Source organism: Cynocephalus volans, chromosome 6, assembly GCF_027409185.1.
Source record: "Cynocephalus volans isolate mCynVol1 chromosome 6, mCynVol1.pri, whole genome shotgun sequence".
Classification (NCBI taxonomy): domain Eukaryota; kingdom Metazoa; phylum Chordata; class Mammalia; order Dermoptera; family Cynocephalidae; genus Cynocephalus; species Cynocephalus volans.
This window is the reverse complement of record NC_084465.1, coordinates 18,631,939-18,637,870: the sequence shown is the minus strand read 5'-3', so window position 1 is coordinate 18,637,870 and position 5,932 is coordinate 18,631,939. Positions and strand designations below refer to the sequence as shown.

General features: G+C 41.4%; 1 non-coding gene across 1 annotated transcript; it reads left to right on the top strand.

Annotated features, from left to right (window-relative positions):
- Positions 1–5,455: 5,455 nt before the first annotated feature.
- On the top strand, positions 5,456–5,530 carry TRNAI-GAU (transfer RNA isoleucine (anticodon GAU)). The gene has a single exon. It is a non-coding gene; the product is annotated as a tRNA-Ile (tRNA).
- Positions 5,531–5,932: the final 402 nt, after the last annotated feature.

Below are 5,932 nucleotides of genomic sequence, written 5' to 3'. Positions count from 1 at the left end.
CATGGGGTATTGTAACCGAGCAGGTACCTTTCTTGATAAGCCCCTCAGACTTTAGGTGAAAGGGAGCTCTGGCCTTGGTCCCTCAAATGTGAGGTGATTTAGGATCTGGGAACGGAGCTCAACAACTAGCAATTAAGGGAGTGAGTACAAAGAAGCAGCTGAGCAAATGGGCGGTGTAAATTAAGCAAAAAAGAGAGACATAAATCAGAGTCACCAGGCTTTAAGGACCAAAGACAATATCTTGACATGTATCCTTGAGCTGTTTTACGGGAACTGAGACCTCACCAGATAGTCAGTGTTGGCTAAATGCTGACTGTAAGGACTCCAGACTAATTGGAGCTGGAAAATTGATGATCAGAAACTTGGAGCTGTCCCTTTGTCTCCTGAGATTCAACCAATCAGAAACATCCATGGGCTACACATGAAGCCCAGACTCTGACACACAAATTTTTCCTGTAAAAATCCTTGCTTGTGGGCTGCCAGGTTAGCTCAGTTGGTTAGAACACGGTGTTGATAACACCAAGGTCAAGTGTCTAGATCCCCTTTACCAGCTTAGCTGGGGGCAAAAAAAAAAAAAAAAGACAAGATAAAAATCCTTGCTTGTAAGCTATTGGGGAGTTTGGGGTTTTTCCAGCATCAGCTGCTCATTCTCCATTGCTTGGCTTTTTCAATTAAATGCTTGATTTCTCTCACTGCAACCTGGTGTCAGTGTTTTGGCTTAGCTGTGTGGTGGGCAAGCAGATCCAAGTTCTGTTCAGTAATAGTATCGTAGGTGTAATCCCTGGCCCAATGTGGGTAAGTCTCTGATGGGTAAATACAAATACCCTAAACACCTGGTCCCTGCCCCACAAAAGATACTAGAGGATGTTAAGCAGCTCTTAGCAGAATTCCCATGGAAGCTGCACAGGCCGTACCCAGTGCCGCTGCCTATCAACACACAAAGCTCTAGTGCTATGGTCCCAGGGCTTGGAAGCCAGCCCTCATAATAAAAATAAATGAAAAAGATCATGCTAGCAGATACTAACCCTGTTCCATCAGAGGTCTATTGGGACACCCTGGAACAGGAGACTTCAGCATATGAGTCTGGGAGAAGGTGACCTCTTCCACCACTCACAACAGAGGCTACTCAATACCATCAGGTAAACATCCAAAGAGAGAGAGAAAAAAGAAAATTAGCCACCTAAAAATACAAGCCATTCTAAAGATTTTATTTTTAAAAACCAAAGGGGGTGGGGGAAAGAGACATTCTCTTGTGGTCCACGCTGTCCCAGAAAGACTTCCTGCCTAAAGGCACTGGGCCCCTTTCTTCCTCCTCCTTTTCCGCTTATGAACAGAAACCAAAAACCTTAGCTTCAGGTCCAAGGGAAAAAAGAGGAACTTTAAACTTTAAGTCCTAAGCAAACTCCAGGTCTAGTAAACATGATGCCTGCCCTAGATTACTTATTGATTTATAAACAAACCCCTAGATACAGGGGGGAAAATAAAAGATAATTAAATAAAATATATGTATAATATTTAATATAAATATATAATAAATAAATTGTGTAGATGATATATTTTCCGTAATTTGATTCCATTAGAAATTCAAAATTTGTATACTAAAGAATTTATATATCAAACATATAAAAATGGACACTGATTGGCTTTTGTGTCTCTACAACATGGGTTCTAATTTAACTTTAACATTTGCTAAAATGCACTAACAAAAATTCATGGACGCACTACTGAGGCTCAAATTATAATTACACCTGGAGATTCCACTAAATTTAAACACTTTGCCCATATAATCTTGAGAAGGTAACTAAATATAAAATTTAAAAATAAATATGCCTTTAACTGTAGCCTTGCCTATATTTACCATAGTCATATACCCATTGCTGTAAAATATTCTATGTGGGCATAGATGCTCTGACATACTAAATAATAAATTAAAATTAAAGTAAATTTTTTTGCACTTACAAACTGACTTGTTAAAATGGGACCCCATGAACCCCCAGCTAAGATAGTTAATATGGCACAATGTAAGTTTAAGCAAGGACTTAAGTATTAAAATGTATTGTATAAAACCTAATTATTAAAGGGGTAATTATCCCCATCGCTTCTCCATTTAACAACCCAATTTTTTCCTGTTACCCAAATCTGAAATACCTGAAACTGGGTGATTCATAAAGAAAACAAAATTTGTTCCTTACAGTTTTGGAGTCTGGGAAGTCCAAAGTCCAGAGAACACATTTAGTGAAGACCTTGGTGGTGGCAACAGTGACCCAGGGGTCTTAATGGCAGAAAATGGTGGAGCAGAGAGAGAGAGACTCTCACGTGCTTTCCTTTTAAAGCTCTCAGAACCAGGCCTCTGATCACCATTATTCATCCATTCACTATGGCATGGTCCTATAATCTAATCACCTCTTCAAAGCCCCACCTTTCAATTACCATAATAGGATTTCCCACCTCTTTACTGTCATGGTGGAGGCTAAGTTTTGCATTCAACCCAAGGCATTCATATATACATATGTGTGTGTATATATTCCCATATATATGTATATTTATGGTGCCTTATGATGGATTTCTATAACCTTAATGCTGTGGTCCCATACCTAATAGCTAGTATTATTTAAATTGCTGATAGTATTTAATCAACAACTGGTAATATTTTGATCTTATAGATTTGGCTAACATGTTCTGTTGGTTGCCTATTTCAACAGCCTCTCACCTGTAGTTCGCTGCCATCTCTGTAGGGTACACCTTCACAGTACACCTTTCTAGGCTACCCATGAGGGACCTCCTGTCATCACATACTATCTTTGCAGACATGTTTTTAACGACATCTATCATCTCCAGGAGCACAGGTACAACATTATATTGAGAACATTCTCCTCCAAGGAGATTCATTTAATACATGCACTAAGGACTAAGTTCAATTTCTTAGTACTTTTGAGTTCTGGTGGCAACATATTCCTCATTTACAAATTTTACTTCTAAATTAAAATCAACAGGCACTCCTGTGAGTACCCTCAAAAAACGCCTTTACTGAAAAGGCTGTGCAAACCTTTTGTGAAGCCTCCTGGAGTCTCTGGACCACTTGTAAGACCCATTAGTTGTCCTTGGGCTTGTGATGCAAGATTTTGCCCCTCTTGGCCTTGTGCTACATGCCACTAAAACTACAAATGACCGGCTGCCTACAGGCTGTCTTAGAAATAGAGCCCCTCCCAAACCCTGAGCCTGTGACCCTTCATACCCAGCTGCCCATTATGCTTTGGGTCATACAAACAGCACCCCACAAACTCAGCACTGCTACTGAGGCCTCCCTAAGACAGGGTAGAGCCAAAGCTGGGCCCTCTGGTATATTTCAAGAGCAGGAGGTAGTGCTTTAGTCCCTTGCCAGATGCCAGAATGCTTAGTCCTTCCCCAAACCCCTGGACTACCTGGGAATCCTCCTGAGATTAATTGAGTGAACAGTAATGGGAGCTCATAGACTATGTGAATGGTGCTGCAAACCATCATACATGATGGAACTCATGGCACTGATACTGCTTTCCATCCCTTAGCCAGGATGTCCCTAATAAAGAAGAGGACCCCAAAAACAACACACTTGGCCAAACTTCAGGCAGTCGTATTAGCACTGTCAACAAATAGTCTCATGTTCATGTTTATTGTAAACTATTAAGGCATGACCTAAAAATTGTTCCCTTCAAGGTAAAATCTCAGGGAAATTTCTTGCCTCACAGATACCCAATAGATACATCAAAATCACATGTCTCCTCATATGCTAAGGCCACAATGCAAGACCTGGATAGAACACTCTTTAATTCCCTTAAGAGTACAGCATTACAGGCTGGCCAGTTAGCTCATCCAGTTAGAGTGCACTGTTAATAACACCAAGGTCAAGGGTTCAGATCCCCATACAATCCAGCTGCCCTCCCCCCAAAAAGAATTACAGACATTACTAATAGTGACTAAGGTATGGAATATACCAATATTTATAAAGCAAATGTATTTCACAGGGCCTCCAAAGCCCTTCAGTTTCAGGTTTAGCCTAACTTCTTAAAAGTACATATAGAAATGCTAACCTTGCAAGAGACAGGAAACTTTCCCCAGGCTAAAGTCTCTGTTGTAAGATAAAGAATTGTAACACAGCAAGGTTGCTGGCTCAAGGACAGACAAGTTACTTGACTGATATATAAATGCTGGGGAAGCTGCTGTAGGGAGAGAGAATGTTTGCTAAGATCAAGCTTTTATTGGTAGATCAACTTAACCTTTTGCAAATCGCATTATGGAATGTCACTTTGCTTGTTTTACCAATGTTACTAGCCTCTGTTGTTAAACTTGTTAAACTATACTTAGCTAAAACCCCACCTATGTTCTTTTCCTGTAACTTCCTGGTCTGGAGAATAAATGTGGGGCAAATACCCCAGTTCGTGTTTAACTTCCCAAAGGAAGGAATGCCTTGCTCTTGATGATTCCAGGAGATTAACCCCTTTGGGGTCTCTCACTGCTCTGAAGAGATGAGCTTTGAGTAATCCTTTGCAGCTCCATCACCCAAGGGAAGAAAGGTGACAAAGCAAAGCAACACTAAGGTACATATTTTACTTCTCAGAACCCACCATGCTGGGCTCTTAAAGGAGGCATTCAATAGAACTTCCATGTTTCTGATAGGTACCAAATAACTGATGTAATTGAAAGATGTAATGATGTCCTCAAACAATCCCTTTCCAAACTCTAGCCCAACAAAGAAACCCGTAAAGTTCTCTAGTGCGTTACAGTCCTTAACCTATTTTTATAAATTTTCCATCTCACCCCATCCTATAAAGGATGGAGGACACATTGAGGAAACACTCTCCCCTGGGACACATTACTACAGATTGTCCCACAGGCCAGGCAGCTGCTCGTCTGATATGGGAGTCATTTAAACCTAAACTGCCACCAAAAACAAACCCTTTCAGGTGCAGCTGCACACTATCCAATTGATAGTTGGTCTGAGTACTACTGGTTTAGGTGCTTTTATAGGTTTATAACCAAAGGCCCAAAACATCCAGTAGACCATTGTTTTAACCAAATATGACAAATTCTGAGGCCCACATCAACTCTAATGGGTACCCACTTGAAGAAGATACTTAGTCCCACATCCCAGATGACATTGTCCTGGCCTAAAATCTCACCACTGTGGATGACATCACCTCACACTACATCACCCTAACCCAAGACCTTGACCTTAGAGATGACTTTGCCCCTGTGCTGCAGAGGACTTTACCCCTTTCACTAAACCTCCACCCCAGTGATGCCCATAGACTGCCTTTCCTAAATCACCAATGGACACAGGAATTTGCTCTTCTTGAACTCACTGTCTGCTTAACCCATGATCCTGGTATGCTTCTTGCTCTCTGTTTAGATGTACACCCCTGCACTCTCATACCTACGGGGAACTCTGATACAAGTTACAAAAATCAGCAGAAGGGCTGGCTGGTTAGCTTAGTTGGTTAGAGCATGGTGCTGATAACACCAAGGTCAAGGGTTCAAATTCCCCTACTGGCCAGCTGCAAAAAAACTAAAATAAATAAATTTAATGGAGATTATTATTTTCCCCAGCATGCACAAGCCCCATATCAGTTAATTCCTTGACCCCCTGGGGAGAGGACCACCCACTCCCTGATGTCTTTTCCTATTAACGCCCTCCAGCTTTCCACCATAATCTCTTCCCTTGCAGATGCAACCACCACAACCACTTTCCCTCACAGTCAGTAGATCTTCACCACTTGAACTACAACCGCTTTATACTTATGGCATGATGGTGAGGCACCAAGGGGTGAGTTGTAGTGAGTTCTTATACTTTTACGTTGCCATGGTGTCCATTTTGAATGCAGGTTTAACTTTCTCATACCAGATGCAGGGCTCAGTCGCCCTTGACACAGGTTCCAGTTCCCGCCATACCCATGTT